Source organism: Rhinatrema bivittatum, chromosome 1 (genome assembly GCF_901001135.1).
Source record: "Rhinatrema bivittatum chromosome 1, aRhiBiv1.1, whole genome shotgun sequence".
In the NCBI taxonomy this organism is placed as follows: Eukaryota; Metazoa; Chordata; class Amphibia; order Gymnophiona; family Rhinatrematidae; genus Rhinatrema; species Rhinatrema bivittatum.
Genome location: NC_042615.1, coordinates 503,840,536 through 503,858,563, shown reverse-complemented (window position 1 = coordinate 503,858,563; position 18,028 = coordinate 503,840,536). Strand labels below are relative to the sequence as shown.

Sequence of the window (18,028 nt, the reverse complement as noted above, 5' to 3'; positions counted from 1 at the left end):
TTTACCGCAGGGACAGCAGTGTCTGCACAGTTTGTGAAGGGGTATATAGGAGAAAACTCCAGAACATCTCCAAGGACCGGCCCCAGAGATCTTGTCTGGACCACCTTATGCCCTATGGTGACAAAGAATCCTGGTCCAGGGTAGTTCCCTAGGGAGAGGGAATAACTACTGAGGCCCTAGGGAAGGCCATTACTGCTGAACTGTTAATTACATTGCTGTTTTTTGTTGTTGGTTTTTTTTGTTTTGTTTTGTTTTTTTAGAACTGCTAAGGTAAGCAGAGCTGCTTCTGGGTTTTTTTTTCTTGTCATTAATAAGTTTATGAGAGAAAAACCAGAGTCTAGCCTGAATCTGTTCTCTAACCCGAGACTACTCAGTGTCTCAAGCACAGTTCCTTCTAAGCTGAGTGCCTGAGCGATCGCTCATATGTTTTGGAGTTGCTCACAGATTTTATATGGTCTCTCATGTAAATTTTAATTTGTGCTATATACAGAAATATAACACTAATACTGGTGGTCCAAAAATTGTTGGTTTAACTCGCACACAAAAAATTGTAAACACCTAGTCACTCCTTGGAGGGAGCATTGGTCACAAGTTACTGCAGTAGCTGATCTCCAGGCATGAAGAAGCTCCTCTCTTCTGCTCTCTCTGTTAGAGGAGCAATTGAGAGAACAGTCTGTAGAATAGGCTCACTTCCCCTTTAAACAAATGAGGCTTTCCAAAAGGGCTTTTAAGACCAAATTAAGCTTGTGGTGTTGAAAATGACTGCAGGCTGTTTAAAAAAAAAAAAATTTTGTTTGGAGTCCTCCTTAAGTGCTTCCCAGCCATAAAAGAATTTCAGGTTGGCCTTGGCAAAGTTTGGGGTGCTAGAGTGCTCCTCTGGCTGGGACATACTTAGGGAATTGGCAGGGCAAAGGGAGGAGGAGATAGCTGTACCTCCTCAGAAGGGGAGGAAGATGCCTCACTGGGGAAGATGTTCAGGAGATAGGAGCTGGTGACCCTTAATTCCAGGGCATAACCACATTCAGCACTCTGAGGAGCAATGGGAGACAATCTGTAGGGAAATCTCATATTCCTGGGTGCCTCCCACTCCACCAAGTATTTTCCGCTATATTTGACTGTTGCATATGGATTCTCCTCAATGTGAGACACATGATTCCATCCTTAAGGTGACCAAGATTAAGAGAGATCTATATTCCCTTCCCAAGGAAGAGAATATGGTATTGAATTCATGCGGTGGGAGGGGAAGACAATTGTCCTTATCTTTTTAAGACCACAATTGGTGGAGGAAAGCAAAATGTTCAAGGATCTCCATGATAGAAAGAATGTTGAAGCTGAGATTCAATTTTTTTTTTTTTTAACTATAGTTCTTTTCCCAGGCTGCTATGTGTATAGCTTCATGACTCATGTCTTCCTGCATTGGGTATTATATCCCTTAAAGGATGCCATGGTGACCTTTCCCACAGGTAATGATATGCAAAAGAGGGAAGTCTCGAGCCTCCCTACAGGGGTACCAACAGCTCCTGGATGGATTCTTGACTGGTGAGTCTTGCACGGCAGAGATAAGTAATGTTGGAGCTCCTTTTGGTCAGAACCCATAATAGAACGTAAGATATGCCATACTGGTTCAGACCAAGAGTCCATCAAGCCAGGCATCCTATTTCCAACAGTGGCCAATCCAAATCACAAGTACCTGGCAAGTACCCAAACATTAAATAAATCTCAAACTACCATTGCTTATTAATTAATAGCAGTTTATGGATTTTTCCTCTAGGAACTTATCCAAACCTTTTTTAAACCCAATTACACTAACTGTCATAACCACATCCTCTGGCAATGAATTCCAGAGCTTAACCATGTGCTGAATGAAAAATAATTTTCTTTGATTTGTTTTAAATGAGCTACTTGCTACCTTCATGGAGTTACCCCCTAGTCCTTCTATTATCTGAGAGAGTAAATAACCGATTGAATTAACTCGTTCAAGTTCTTTCATGATTTTGTAGACCTCTATTGTATCCCCCCCTCAGTCGTCTCTTCTCCAGACTGAATAGCCCTAACTTCCTTAGCCTTTCCACATAGGGTAGCTGTTCCATGCCTCTTATCATTTTGGTCACCTTTCTCTGCACTTTCTCCAGTGCAACTTTATAATTTTTTGAGATGCGGCGATCAGAATTGCACACAGTATTCAAGATGTGGTCTCACCATGGAGAGATACAAAGGCATTGACATCCATTGTTTCATTTGCCATTCCCTTCCTAATAATTCCTAACGTTCTGTTTATATACTTTTTTGATCACCACAGCACACAGAGCCGATGATTCCAATGTATTATCCAGTATGACGCCTAGATCTCTTTCCTGGGTGGTAACTCTTAAGATAGAACCTAACATTGTGTAACTACAGCAAAGGTTATTTTTCCCTATATGCATCACTTTGCATTTGTCCACATTAAATTTCATCTTCCATTTGGAAGACCAGTCATCCAGTTTTGCAAGGTCCTCCTGCAATTTATGGCAATCTGCTTGAGATTTAACTATTCTCACAGGACAAGCAGGATGGTTGTCCTCACAAATGGGTGACATCGAGGATGGAGCCCACCACGGAAAACTTCTGTCAAAGTTTAAACAGAACTTTGACTGGCCCCTACTGGGCATGCCCAGCAAGGCACTGACCCTGCAGCCAGCAGGGGTCTCCCTTCAGTCTTCTTTTTTCCGCGCAGCAGTTGCCACGCGGTGAAAGGAGCTCTCTTACCACGTTCCTGACAGGAATTCGGTATTTTTCTATCCGAAGAAAATTTGCCCCTCAGGGGTCTCCCTTCGACAAATTTTTGTCACTTTCGCGGAAACCGGTAAGTTTTTTCCCTTTTTAATCGGCGGCCGTCGATTTTGGCCCTTGAGGCCTGTGGGAACTTACTGAGCCCGCGCCTAAATTTGGCCTTAAGCCATGGCGACGGGGTTCCGTCGATGTCCGGATTGTACCCGGACTATGTCCATCACTGACCCCCATAGGGTTTGTGTTTTATGTTTGGGTAGTGAGCATGATGTCCTGACTTGCACCAAATGTGCCTTAATGACACCTAAGGGTCGCAAGGCCAGGATGGAGAAGATGGGGCTCCTCTTCCATGCACCCACCCCAACGCCATCGATAGCATCGACGTCATCGGAACCGGCACCGTCGAAGTTGCACCACCATCGCCAACCCGCCGGTGACCGTCCACCATCGATGACTTCTCGGCCGTCGACTCCTGTCCCCTCCCCGGATGACCGAGGAGATCGGAAGGATAAGCATCGCCATCGACGGCACAAGTCTCGGCCCGTCGAGGATCCGCAACCATCGACCTCTGAACAGGCCGAGCCACCGAAGAAAAAGCCTCGGTCGGACCTGGCACCGTCCACGTCTCGTTCGCAGGCACCGAGGAAACCCTCACCCTCCCGGGGTGCGGGGGCCGTGATCCCACCGGTTACGGTGGTCCCTCCGGCCCTGCCTCAGCCTCCCTCTCCCGTCGAGCCGGGTATGCTTACCCCTGGTCTCCGGGCAGAACTGGACCGGCTGGTCCAGGAGGCCATCGAGAATGCGATGCGAAGATTCCAGCCTCCACCGGCACCGCCTCCGGCACCGATTCCGGCACCGACCTCAGCACCGACTCTGCCACCGAGGATGGAACCGACCACCGAGCCTATAGTGGAAGCGTTGGCACCGATACTAAATCGTATGGAGGCACTTATGCGCGCCCTTCCATCGGTGATTTCATTAGCACCGACTACACCATCATCTCCGGAAGGACATTCATCGACAGGAGAAACACCGTTCCGGATTCCTCCGTCCGGTGTCGTTCCATCGGTGCCTTCACATACCTTTCCACCGATTTATCCTTCGGCTCCATCGATTCCAAGATCGGCACCGATTCCATCGGTGGCCCCGAAGCCCTCGATGCCGTTCACTGTTCCGCTTGCAGCACCGGTTCCATCGATGCCTTTGGATCCTCTACCAGGTCCTTCAGGACAGCAAACCTTACATGATCCTTATGATACCTGGGGTGATGATTCATCTTCAGATACAGATTTACCATCCCCACCATCTCCTACAGAGAGTAGAAAACGATCTCCTCCTGAAGATCTCTCCTTTATAAATTTTGTAAAGGAGATGTCAGAAGTTGTGCCTTTTCAGCTGCAATCTGAGACCGATGACAGGCACCAAATGATGGAGCTGCTCCAATTTCTGGATGCCCCCAAGATCATCGCTTCCATCCCCATTCACCAAGTATTTCTGGATCTTTTAAAGAAAAACTGGGAATCACCTTCATCTGTGTCACCAGTCAATAAAAAAGCTGACTCAACCTACCTCGTTCAGTCAGCACCAGGATTTCAGAAGTCTCAACTGGATCATCGCTCTGTTGTAGTTGAGTCTGCGCAAAAGAAAGCCAAGCGTTTAAAGCCACACTCTTCCACTCCCCCTATCAAGGACAACCAATTTCTTAATAGTGTGGAAAGGAAAGTGTATCATGGGGCTATGTTGATATCTCGTATAGCTTCATACCAACTTTATATGACTCAGTACAACAGAGCTATCCTTAAACAAATGCAGGACTACGCTGACACCTTACCGGACCAATACCAGCCACAGCTTCAAGCCCTCCTTCACAAAGGATTTGAAGCTGGGAAGCACGAGATCCGAACGGCCTACGATATCTTCGATGCTTCCACGAAAGTCTCAGCTACTGCCATCTCAGCCAGACGTTGGGCTTGGTTTAAAATCATCCAACCTTCGCCCAGAGGTTCAGGATCGTCTAGCCGATTTACCCTGCTTAGGGGATAATCTGTTCGGAGAACAGATTCAACAAATTGTGGCGGAATTGAAGGATCACCACGAGACGTTGAAACAACTTTCGTCTGTTCCATCTGAGGTATCCTCCAAACCACCACCTAAGGACTCCAAAAAGTCATTCTTTCGGCCACGTCGTTATTACCCTCCGTCGACTAGGCCTCGTCCGGCTCGATCCTCCACCAGACCTCAGCCACGCCAACCTCGGAAACAAAGACCTGCTGTAGCCCCACCCCCCGGGCCTGCGGCAGGCCTTTGACTTCCCGACTCGGAGCACATGCCATATCCCACTCCCCCACATCCCTGTAGGGGGTCGTCTGTGCCACTTTCTACAGCATTGGATACGGATTACCTCAGACCAGTGGGTGCTGGCGATTATCGCACAGGGTTACCACCTCAATTTCATAACTCTTCCGGCAGACTCCCCGCCGCTTCAAGCGTGGAGTCTATCCAGCCATTTGGCTCAATTACAACAGGAAGTATCTCTTCTTCTGCAATCAAATGCTATAGAACTCGTTCCTCCCTCTCAACGAGGCAAGGGATTCTATTCCAGATACTTCCTAATTCCAAAGAAATCAGGAGGGCTACGTCCAATTTTAGACCTTCGAGCCCTCAACAAGTACCTTCAAAAAGAAAAATTCAAGATGGTAACCCTGGGCACGTTACTCCCTCTGCTGCAGAAAGGGGATTGGCTATGCTCCCTCGACCTCAAGGAAGCTTATACCCATATTGCGATAACACAATCCCATCGCAAATATCTGCGGTTTCTCGTAGGCCGCGACCATTATCAATACCGAGTACTGCCTTTCGGTCTGGCATCTGCTCCACGGGTCTTCACCAAATGCCTCGTAGTTGTAGCAGCATTCCTCAGGAAGGAAGGTGTCCACGTATACCCCTATCTGGACGACTGGCTGATCAGGGCCTCCACCCCTCAGATTGCCCGGTCCTCCCTACATATTGACAATCAACACACTCCTTTCCTTAGGGTTTCTTGTCAATTACGAGAAATCTTGCTTCGTCCCATCTCAAACCTTATCTTTCATTGGGGCAGACTTGGACACCTTACAGGCAAAGGCCTACCTTCCGCTACAACGGGTCCAAACTCTCATGTCCCTAGCTCACCAGCTCCAGTCTCAAGACACTGCCACAGCTCGCCAATTCCTAGTTCTCCTAGGACACATGGCATCCTCGGTTCAAGTCACTCCCATGACCAGACTAGCCATGAGGGTAACACAATGGACTCTACGACAACAATGGATTCAAGCTTTTCAGCCTCTGTCCTCCATAATCACAGTCACACAAGCGCTGCGCCTATCCTTAACTTGGTGGACGACTCAGGTCAACCTCCTTCAGGGCTTACCCTTTCTTCCACCGGATCCGCAAGTTATCCTAACCACCGACGCTTCCCACATCGGTTGGGGGGCCCATGTGGACAATTTTCAAACCCAAGGGTTATGGTCCAACGAGGAAGCCGAACACCAGATCAATTTCCTGGAACTTCGAGCAATCCGCTATGCGCTCCGCACTTTCAAAGATCATCTCTTTCATCAGATAATCTTAATCCAGACGGACAACCAAGTGGCCATGTGGTACATAAACAAGCAGGGAGGCACAGGCTCCTTCCTTCTGTGTCAGGAAGCTGCGCAGATCTGGGCGGAAGCCCTCTCCCACTCTATGTACCTCAGGGCCACTTACCTGCCGGGAGTAGACAATGTATTGGCAGACCGGCTGAGCCGTGTCTTCCGACCGCACGAGTGGTCACTCGATCCTCTGATAGCGACCTCTCTGTTTCACAAGTGGGGTTCTCCCCGCATAGACCTCTTTGCGTCCCCTCAGAACCACAAAGTGGACGATTACTGCTCTCTCATTCGGAGCCAGAACTCTCGGCCGAGGGATGCATTCTCCCTCAAGTGGACAACCGGTCTGCTCTACGCATTCCCCCCACTTCCTCTTGTGTCAAAGACTCTCGTGAAGCTACGCCAGGACGGAGGAACCATGATCCTGATAGCACCTTACTGGCCACGCCAAGTATGGTTTCCAATACTCCAGGATCTCTCCATCCGCAGGCACATTCCTCTGGGAAAGGACCCGCATCTGCTCACTCAAAACGACGGATGCCTCCTCCATCCCAACCTCCAAGCCTTGTCCCTGACGGCATGGATGTTGAAAGGTTAGTCCTTCAGCCTTTCAACCTTTCAGATTCCGTTTCTCGAGTCCTGATAGCTTCACGAAAGCCTTCCACAAGAAAGTCTTACTCATACAAATGGAAAAGGTACACATCATGGTGCACTTCTCAGTCCCTTGATCCCCTTTCCTGTCCAATTTCCAAATTCTTGGACTATTTATGGCATCTCTCTGAATCAGGTCTTAAAACCTCTTCCATTAGGATGCATGTCAGTGCGGTAGCCGCCTTCCATAAAGGTGTACAGGGTGTCCCTATTTCAGTACAACCCCTAGTAACACGTTTTCTTAAAGGCTTGCTCCATCTGAAGCCACCCTTACGGCCTCCGGCCCCATCCTGGGACCTTAATCTGGTTCTTGGTCGTCTAATGAAACCTCCTTTCGAACCTCTGCACTCCTGTGAGTTAAAGTATCTCACATGGAAAGTGTTATTCCTTTTGGCTATCACTTCAGCTCGCAGGGTTAGTGAATTACAGGCCCTAGTTACCTATCCGCCTTACACTAAACTCCTGCAGGACCGGGCGGTACTCCGCACTCACCCTAAATTTTTACCTAAGGTAGTTTCTGAGTTTCATATCAATCAATCCATCATACTACCTATCTTTTTTCCCAGGCCCCACTCCAACTCTGGAGAACAGACCCTGCATACCCTAGACTGTAAACGAGCTCTAGCCTTTTACCTAGACCGTACAGTTTCTCACAGGAAGAGCACTCAATTATTCGTCTCTTTCCATCCTAACAAGTTAGGACAACCTGTGGGTAAGCAGGCTCTTTCCTCCTGGTTGGCGGACTGCATTTCTTTCTGCTATGAGCAGGCTGGCATTCCTTTCCAAGACCGTGTCAAAGCACACTCTGTGAGGGCCATGGCTACGTCAGTGGCACACCTTCGATCGGTGCCGCTTCCTGACATCTGCAGGGCTGCAACCTGGAGTTCTCTCCATACCTTTGCAGCCCACTATTGTTTGGACAAAGCTGGAAGACAGGACTCCATCTTCGGCCAATCTGTCTTGCGTAACCTTTTTCCAACCTGATGTACCAACACCCTTCCACCTTCCCGGTAGGGTGCGGATGCCCTTTCCCAAATTCCACCCCACTTGTACTGCCTGTTGCACGTCGTTGGGTGCATTTGGTGCAAGTCAGGACATCCTCAGCTCGGTACTCACCCATTTGTGAGGACAACCATCCTGCTTGTCCTGTGAGAAAGCAAATGTTGCTTACCTGATGTAACAGGTGTTCTCACAGGACAGCAGGATGTTAGTCCTCACGAAACCCGCCCGCCACCCCGCGGTGTTGGGTTCGTTTTGTTTTTACTTTCTAGGCACTGCCTGTAGCTTTGCAAATCAGACTGAAGGGAGACCCCTGCTGGCTGCAGGGTCAGTGCCTTGCTGGGCATGCCCAGTAGGGGCCAGTCAAAGTTCTGTTTAAACTTTGACAGAAGTTTTCCGTGGTGGGCTCCATCCTCGATGTCACCCATTTGTGAGGACTAACATCCTGCTGTCCTGTGAGAACACCTGTTACATCAGGTAAGCAACATTTGCTTTCTGCATAGTTTTATGTCATTGCAAATTTGATCACCTCACTCGTCCTACCCCTTTCCAGACCATTCATAAATATATTAAAAAGCTCTGGACCAAGTACAGATCCCTGAGGCACTCCACTGTTTACCTTTTTCCACTGTGAAAACAGACCATTTAATCCTACTCTGTTTCCTGTCTTTTAACCAGCTTGCAATCCACAAAAGGACATCGTCTCCTATCTCATGACTTTTTAGTTTTCTTAGAAGCCTCTCATGCGGACTTTGTCAAACGCCTTCTGCAAATCCAAATACACTATATCTACTGAAGATTTTGGTTCAGGCCTTTGGTTCACTCAGCTTGTCCCAGAGTCCTTTGCTGTCTGCCTTAACTGAACCTGCTGGTATACAGTCCATCTTTGTCCACATGCTTATTCACCCCTTCAAAAAAAGTAGCAAATTTGTGAGGCAAAACTTCCCTTGCATAAATCCATGCTAGCTGTGTCCCATTAAACCATGTCTATCTAAATGTTTTGTGATTTTATTCTTTATAACAGTTTCTACAATTTTTCCCGGCACTGAAGTCAGACTCACCGGTCTATAGTTTCCCGAATCACCCCTGGAGCCCTTTTTAAATATTGGGGTTACATTGGCCATCTTCCAATCTTCGGGTACAATAGGTTATTTTAATGATAGGTTACAAATTAATTGAAATAGGTCTGAAATTTCTTTTTTTTTTTTTTTTAGTTCTTTCAGAACTCTGGGGTGTATACCATCCGGTCCAGGTAATTTTACTACTCTTCAGTTTGTCAGTCTGGCCTACCACTTCTTCCAGGTTCAACGTGATTTGGTTCAGTTCATCTGAATCATCACCCTTGAAAAACGTCTCCGGAACGGGTGTCTCCCCAATATCCTCTTCAGTGAATACGAAGCAAAGAATTTGTTTAATCTTTCTGCAATGGTCTTATCTTCCCTAAGTGCCCTTTTAACCCCTCGATCATCTATTGCTTCAACCGACTCCCTCACAGGCTTTCTGCATCGGATTTATTTTAAGAAGTTTTTTATTATGAGTTTTTGCCTCTACAGCCAACTTGTTTTTCAAATTCTCTCTTAGCCTGCCTTATCAATGTCTTACATTTAACTTGCCAATGCTTATGCTTTTTCCTATTTTCTTCTGATGGATCCTTCTTCCAATTTTGAAATTAAGATCTTTAGGATAAAAATACCTCTCTTTTTTTTAACTTTTTATTTTTTTGTTTTTAAAACCACAGCGATTTACAATAAAATCTCATTCCATAGAAACCATGTATACAAATGTTGTAATATCAAACAAGAACAATATCTTGACCCATGTTAATGCCTTCCCCCCTTGTTCCCACATACTGTGAAAATGCCAGCCTTTGAGACAAAATGTCTCTCTCGCCATGACCAGTACAAGCCCCATTCTTTGTCATAGGCATCCACTTGATCTTTCAAAAGATATATTTCTCCGTCTGAGCAATAGCTGCCACTTTATTATTCCAGCAAATAAGCTCTGGAGAATGCTTCCATATGTGAGCCACTGTAAGCCGTGCTGCATGTGAAAGGTGTCCTACCAGCCGGCGATGTCCTCGCATCCCCTGCCGATCCAGCCATTGTTCCACAAGATACAATACAGGATTAAACGCCAGACTTTTCAGTAGACAGGGATAAATTGAAATCTTTTAGTTCTGGTGAGTATTTAATTATAGGCACTTGGACTACTTTTCTTATTATTGGATCCTTTCTGTTGGGATGCCCTAACTCTAATGCTTCATTAGTATCCTTTGAAGATAATTCCCTCTGAACCATACGCTGCTGAGGGACTATCTGCTTTCCCCTTTGATTTAGTTTAAAAGCTGCTCTATCTCCTTTTTAAAGGTTAGCGCCATCAGGCCTGGTTCCACCCTGATTAAGGTGGAGTCCATTCCTTCAGAAAAGACTCCCCCTTCACCCTACAAAATGGAATCCCTCTTCCTTGCACCATCGTCTCATCCATGCATTGAGACTTGGGAGCTCTGCCTGCCTCTGGTGACCTGCGCGTGGAACAGGGAGCATTTCAGAGAATGCTACCCTGGAGGTTCTGGATTTAAGCTTTCTACCTAAGAGCCTAAATTTGACTTCCAGAACCTCCCTCCCGCATTTTCCTATGTCGTAGGTGCCACATGTACCACGACAGCTGACACCTCCCCAGCACTGTCTAAAATCCTATCTAGGTGACATGTGAGGTCCACCACCTTTGCACCAGGTAGGCATGTTATGGGGCAATCCTCACGCCCACCAGCCACCCAGCTGTCTACATTCCTAACAATTGAATAACCAACTATGATGGCTGACCTAACCCTTCCTTCCAGGGCAGTAGTCCTGGGAGAGACATCCTTGGTGCGAGAGGACAGTGCACCACCTGGAGAGCAGGTCCTTGCTACAGGATCATTTCCTGCTGCACCTGGTTGATGATCTTCGATCATGAGACTTTCCTCTTCCAAGGCAGCACCAGGGCTGCCAGACTGGAGTTGGGACTTGGCTACTATGTCCCTGAAGGCTTCATCTATATACCTCTCTGTCAGCCTCAGCTCCTCCAAGTCTGACACTCTAGCCTCCAGAGATAGGACTCATTCTCTAAGAGACAGGAGCTCTTTGCACCGGGTACACACGTACAATTTTCACCAGTGGGTAAAAAATCGTACATGTGACACTCGATGCAAAAGACTGGTAGGCCTCCCTCTTGCTGCTGGACTGCTGCCTTCATCTTAAATTTGTTCAGTTCCTAGTTAAGTTTAAGTTGCTATGGGCGTAAGAAAGTGTACAATTAGGGTTCTTTAAATGTATTAGTGTATTCACTATTTATCTGGGAGTGACCTACAAGGGAATTTTATTTTTATTTTATTTATTATTTGTATATACCGACATTCATCTCAATTGAGATATCACACCGGTTTACATTCAGGTACTGTAGGTATTTCTCTATCCCCAGAGGGCTTACAATCTAAGTTTTTGTACCTGAGGCAATGTAGGGTAAAGTGACTTGCCCAAGGTCACAAGGAGCAGCAGTGGGACTTGAACCTTGGTCTCCTGGTTCATAGTCCACTGCTCTAACCACTAAACTCGTGATAAAGTGTGGGGAATTTCTGAATTTAAGTTAAAAGGCTGATTTTTTTTTTTTCTTTTTTTAGTGTGAAAGTGTCGCCTGCCTATAAATTAAAGGATGAGCTAGGGGTGGTAGGGAGGAAAATACAAACACACAAACTCCTGGTTTTTGCCTGCCCTCTGACTAGCTATTTAAATCAGATGAACAAACATACTAAATAATATACCCCAATAGTTTACTTCTCCCCAAAACCTTTTTTTTCAATGTAATGTTTATTCAGTATTTCAAAGATGCAAATAATGTACAGTAATATTCAGTCGCACAACAATTGCACACGAATATATGCATCAACGAAATAATAATGTACTGCTGCACGAAGTGTGTTATATATTAAATGCATCATGTAACAGAACAAATGCTATGCAACATCCACAAGCTGAATTTAGGAGAATGTGAATGAATAAAGCATGAGATACTGTAAATACAGTGAACAACCGTGTCAGTCTGAGGGTCATTAGAGGTAGAAATCCCCAGGGTCGCAGGCAGCACATCTCTTTTCCACATGTCCTCTCAAATTTGGGAATGTGATGGTGTTTTTGGGCAGTTATCCTATACATCACAAACATTATGTCCAGTTTCTGTAATAAGGATTCCCTTGGAGGCACCGCGGATTGTTTCCAGGAGGCCGCCAACAGACACCGTGCCCCCAAACAGAACTGGTTGATTAGTATACTTTCAAACCTGGAACCGTCAAAGGGGAACGTTCAATAGTCCCTGGGCCGGTGACAGTTCTACTTACCTGTGTAGAGTACAATGTATGATGTCCACATTCTCTTTACTTTAGGGCATTCCCACCACATGTGTAGGTAGGATCCAATTTGAGCACAACCTTTCCAACACAGATCATCATCACACAGTTTGGCTTTATACATCCTGCTTGGTGTGAGGTGCCAACGAAATAGTATTTTATAACCATTTTCAGTAAGGGAAGAGGAGACAGAACACTTCTTAGTGTGAATAAATATTTGATCCCAATCTTCATCAGAGAGCGAAATCTCTAAGTCTCTCTCCCCTGTGTATGTGTATTGGGGCCTTTTTGCCAAAGAGCCTTGCAACATATTATAAATTTTTGATAAACCACCCTTCAGGCGGTCTGCTTGCTCGCACCAGCCCTCAAATTGGGACTTTCCTTTATTTAACTCTCCTTGTATATCTTCCCACCTATCAAACTGTTGAAGTTGCAGGTAGGAGAAAACGGCAGATGGTGATAACTGATCCAATTCCTGGATTTATTTTTTTATTTTATTTTTAACTTTTATATACCGAGGTTCCTGTATGGGATACAAATCACCCTGGTTTACAAAAAACTGCAACTTCGCACAAAGACAGTACATAAAACAAGTGAATACAAGAACTGGTACAGGGAACATAAACTGAATATTCTGTAATTTGAAACTGTTCAGGAGACTGCATCATTGAAATTAATGGGAGAGATTATACAATCAAGAATAAAACGCGTATAATATGCGGGTAAAAAGTTACGTGCGTTGAGTTATAGGATGAGAAAATACACTGGGTGAGTGTATATTGGGACCTGGATAAGACTGTTATTGAACCAAGGCAAGGGTTAAGTGGAAGTACATTGGGAACTGGACAAGACTGTTATTAAGCCAAGGTTAAGTGTCAGGGAAAGCTTGGATGAAAAGCCAAGTTTTTAGGTTTTTTTTGAAAGCCGAAGGGCATGGTTCAAGTCGTAGGTCCGGGGGGAGCGCATTCCATTGATGGGGGCCTGCTGTAGATAGGGCCCGCTTCCTTAGTGTTGTTTTCGCTAGAGGGGCATAAAGTGTGCCTTTGTAAGCACTTCTGATGGGTCTGGATGAAGTGTGCGGTCTCGGGTGCTTAATATGAGAGGAGAGAGGTTGTGCGTCGCTTTGTGTATAATTGTAAGAACTTTAAAAAGGATCCTGTATTTGATGGGCAGCCAGTGTAGGGTACGGAGGATGGGGGTGATGTGTTCTCTTTTATTGGAGTTTGTGAGAATTCTGGCAGCGGCGTTCTGTACCATCTGTAAAGGTTTGATGGCGTTGGCAGGGAGTCTGAGCAGGAGGGAGTTACAATAATCGATTTTAGATAAAATGATGGATTGTAGCACCAGGCGGAAGTCATTGAAGTGAAGAAGTGGTTTTAGCTTTCTGAGGACCTGCAGTTTGTAAAAGCACTCCCTAGTGGTGGTGTTTATAAATTTTTTAAGGTTTAGCTGGTTGTCCAGCCAGGCTCCTAGATCTCTGACAAACGGTGATAGGTTAAGGTTTAGGGATGTAGGTTGGGAAGAGCTTGGTGGGTTGAGCAGGGCGTAATTGTCGTCTTGAGAGATGATGAGCATCTCCGTTTTGTTGGAATTGAGAACTAGGTTAAGGCTGGAGAGTATGTGCTTAATTGACTGAAGGCAATCATTCCAACAGGTCATGGTTTTATGAAGGGATTCTGTGATCGGGATGAGAATTTGAACATCGTCCGCATAAAGGTAATGAGTTTTAGATTTGTGAGTAACTGGCAGAGCGGGAGAAGGTAAATGTTGAAGAGAGTGGGTGAGAGGGAGGATCCTTGGGGGACTCCCTGCTCAGGATGGGATGAGATTCTTTATAGTTTATCCTGACTTTAAAGAACCTGTTGCATAGGAAGGACTTAAACCAACTGAGCACAGATCCTTTGATGCCTATGTTTGCTAGTTGTTCCAAAAGTATTGCGTGTTTTACAGTGTCGAAAGCTGTGGACAGGTCTAAAAGAACAAGAAGGTAGGATTGTCTTTTCTCTAGGTTTAAGAGGATGTGTCCATGAGTGATAAAAAGAGAGGGATTCAGTGTTTAGAGATTTGCGGAATCCATACTGTGTCAGGACGAGTATGTTATTTTCTTCAAGGTATTCCGAGAGCTGTTTGTTAACTATTTTCACAAAATTAAAGCAATAGTACCACCGGTCAATCTTAAATAATAACAGAATTTTTGCCAAGTACATATGTGGGCCCCTCACTCTAAGGGTATGTATGGTATCACAGACTCCTATGCGGTATGGGGTCACCTTACTTTAATTTTAACATTTTTTAGGTTTTTTCTTATATATTAAAACTTCTCAATCTCAGTCAATTCTTCAAAGATACAGGAGGAACGCTAATACTCATCTGTTCCAATTTTGGTTGATCTCCCAATTTTCATCCTCTCATCTTCATGGCTAGTATATTCTTCATTAATTCCACGTCAGCCTCCTTGAGCCGCATCTTCTCTTTTCAAGAGAAGAATTAATGAAGAATATACTAGCCATGAAGATGAGAGGATGAAAATTGGGAGATCAACCAAAATTGGAACAGATGAGTATTAGCGTTCCTCCTGTATCTTTGAAGAATTGACTGAGATTGAGAAGTTTTAATATATAAGAAAAAACCTAAAAAATATGTTAAAATTAAAGTAAGGTGACCCCATACCGCATAGGAGTCTGTGATACCATACAGACCCTTAGAGTGAGGGGCCCACATATGTACTTGGCAAAAATTCTGTTATTATTTAAGATTGACCGGTGATACTATTGCTTTAATTTTGTGGTTACACATTAAGGTACACTGGAATACAGTGGTGTGTGGGTGAAAAGTTGTGATTGTTAACTATTTTCTCCATCAGTTTGGCAGTCAGAGGTAAGTTGGCTATGGGGCAGAAGTTGACTGGATCCGTTGGTGACAAATTTGTTTTTTTTAGTAATGGTTTAAGAATTGCAAGTTTTAACTGGTTTGGTACAATGCCTTGCGTTAAAGAGATATTTATAATTTCTGCGATTGGTTTAGAAATGGTCGGCGATTTCAGAAAAGGCAAACTGCCTGAAATCTGGCCCTTTTTTGCGCTGTGTCATCTCGGCTGGTTCCGCTTGCCGTTTCAGGAGGTTTGAAGGCTGTGCTTTTATTTTGAAGGGCAATTTCGGTGGGTGCCGGGCTCAGGCTGCACGGGAGCTCTAGGTCAGGCGGCCATCTTGCTCCGTGGTGAGAGTGCCCCCCCTCCCCAAAACTTTTAAGTTCTAAAAATTTCCCCAAGCAGTACTTACAGATTCTTTTCAGCCACCAGCAAGATGATCCTCTCCTCAGTATTCCCACTGTCCTGGTCAAGGCTAGTTCAAGGTGAGGAGTTTGACCATGTTTTTTGGGAACTCCTTCACACAGCGACAACCCTGGCAATCTCGGCCTTTTGTACAGTTTTATTGTCTCTCTTAAGAAACATGAAATCTGACCTCAGGAAACTCGAAAAAGAATGGCAAAAAGACAAACATCCTGTAACACAGCAGAGATATCGCACACAACTAGCCACCTACAAAAAAAAATGATCCTGAACACTAAACGTGACTACTACGGTCAAAAAATAAAAAAACTCCACCAAAAAATCCAAATCCCTGTTCAACATAGTAAACAACCTCATCTCCAAAAACATCAACTCCAACGCACCCGTAACCAAAAATTTAAGCCAAGATTCAGCCATGTTCTTCAAGAACAAAATAACCAAAATAACTGATGCCTTCAACACCCCCTCGATCATAGAAAATCAAATATCAACAAACAATATAACTCCATGGTTTGATTTCGAACCTATCTCCAACATGGAAACAGAAAAAATACTGAGAAAAATAAACCCAGCGCGTCATGACATGGACACCATCCCCACTCGAGAGCTAAAGGAAATCGCTCACTCCATAGCCCCGTCAGTTGCAGCAATCATCAATAAATCACGCGAGGAAGGCGAGCTCCCTACCAAGCTAAAAATCGCTACAATCACACCAATACTAAAGAAGAAAAACCTTAACCCAGAAGACCTGAACAATTACCGCCCAATATCATACCTACCCCTCCTTGCTAAATTGACTGAGAAAGCGGTCCTGAAACAACTCAATGAACATCTTGACAACCACAAAATACTACATCCCACCCAACACGGATTTAGGAAAAACCTCAACACAGAAACCCTACTACTCAACCTTTCCAATAGTATACTAAGAGGTTTCGATAACAAAGTAGGCCACCTACTGATCCTCCTCGATCTTTCCGCAGCCTTTGACCACAAGAGGCTAATATCTAGCCTAGAAACCATTGGGCTCGCTGGCAAAACCCTAGGCTGGTTCACTTCTTTCCTAAAAAAAAACAACAGGTTTTTTAAAGTCTCCTTCAACAACATCTCATCCGAAGCCATCCCCCTTGAAACAGGAGTGCCACAAGGGTCTGATCTATCGCCCATACTCTTCAATATTTACCTACTACCCCTGTGCCAACTCCTATCAAGCCTAGGCATAATTTACTACATGTGTGCTGACGACATACAACTCCTCATTCCAATCACTTTCACCATAGAAGATGCAATGTCGATAGCAGCCTCACACCTTGATACAATTCGAAATATGCTAAGCAACCTAAAATTATGTTTAAACATGAGCAAAACCGAATGCATTCTAATCGTAAGAAAAAACTCAGGATTAATAACCACACCACCCTTCCAAATTGATAACATCTGCATACAACTCAAAGATAACGTAAAAGACCTTGGCATGTGGATTGACAGTGAACTAAACTACAAAAAACACATTGCAACAAAAACAAAAGAAGGTTTTCATAAACTCCAAATACTCAAACACCTAAAACCGATGCTTCACCTCCATGAATTCAGAACCGTCTTACAAGCCCTCATTTTCACAGCCTTGACTACTGCAACTCACTCTTGATAGGACTACCTAAAATGGCCTTAAAACCACTTCAGTTACTACAGAATGCCACTGCCAGAGTCCTAACTGGTAAAAAGAAATCAGACCACATCACCCCCGTGCTCAACAATCTACACTGGCTACCGGTAGATAAAAGAATAGAATTCAAAGTTCTTACAATTCTACACAATGCAATTTATAAAGCAGACAACACAGCCCTGGACAATGTCATGCATATACACAGGTCACTATGTACAACTAGGTCAACAAGTAAACTACATCTTGATGTGCCATCACTACCGCTAGCCAAACTGTCCTCCACAAGAAACAGAGCCATCTCCATCGTTGGCCCGAAATTATGGAACTCTTTACCTCAACACCTGAGCTCACAAGAAAACATTAAATCTTTTTTAAAAGATCTTAAAACATGGCTATTCAGCCAAACATTCAAAGATGGCATAGGATAAAACAGACCCACTCCTATTGCATTTCCACTTCGGGCATGCAATATCATTCCAATGACTATCTCACTGACTCACTGAAACCTTATCGATTATCACCCATTATCAATTCTTTCCCCTTACATGATTTGAGCACGGATATATACCTCGTTATATTGTAGATATTGATTGGATTAAGTTGTTGTTTGGAACCAGTTTCAGTTACTGTTAAATGCTTTAGATGTA

At 44.7% G+C, this 18,028-nt stretch overlaps 1 protein-coding gene across 1 annotated transcript in view; it reads left to right on the top strand.

Moving 5' to 3' along the window:
- The window catches only part of SLC35A2 (solute carrier family 35 member A2), a 163,128-nt gene that overhangs the window by 38,546 nt on the left and 106,554 nt on the right, over nucleotides 1-18,028 (top strand). The gene's annotated exons all lie outside the window — the stretch shown is intronic.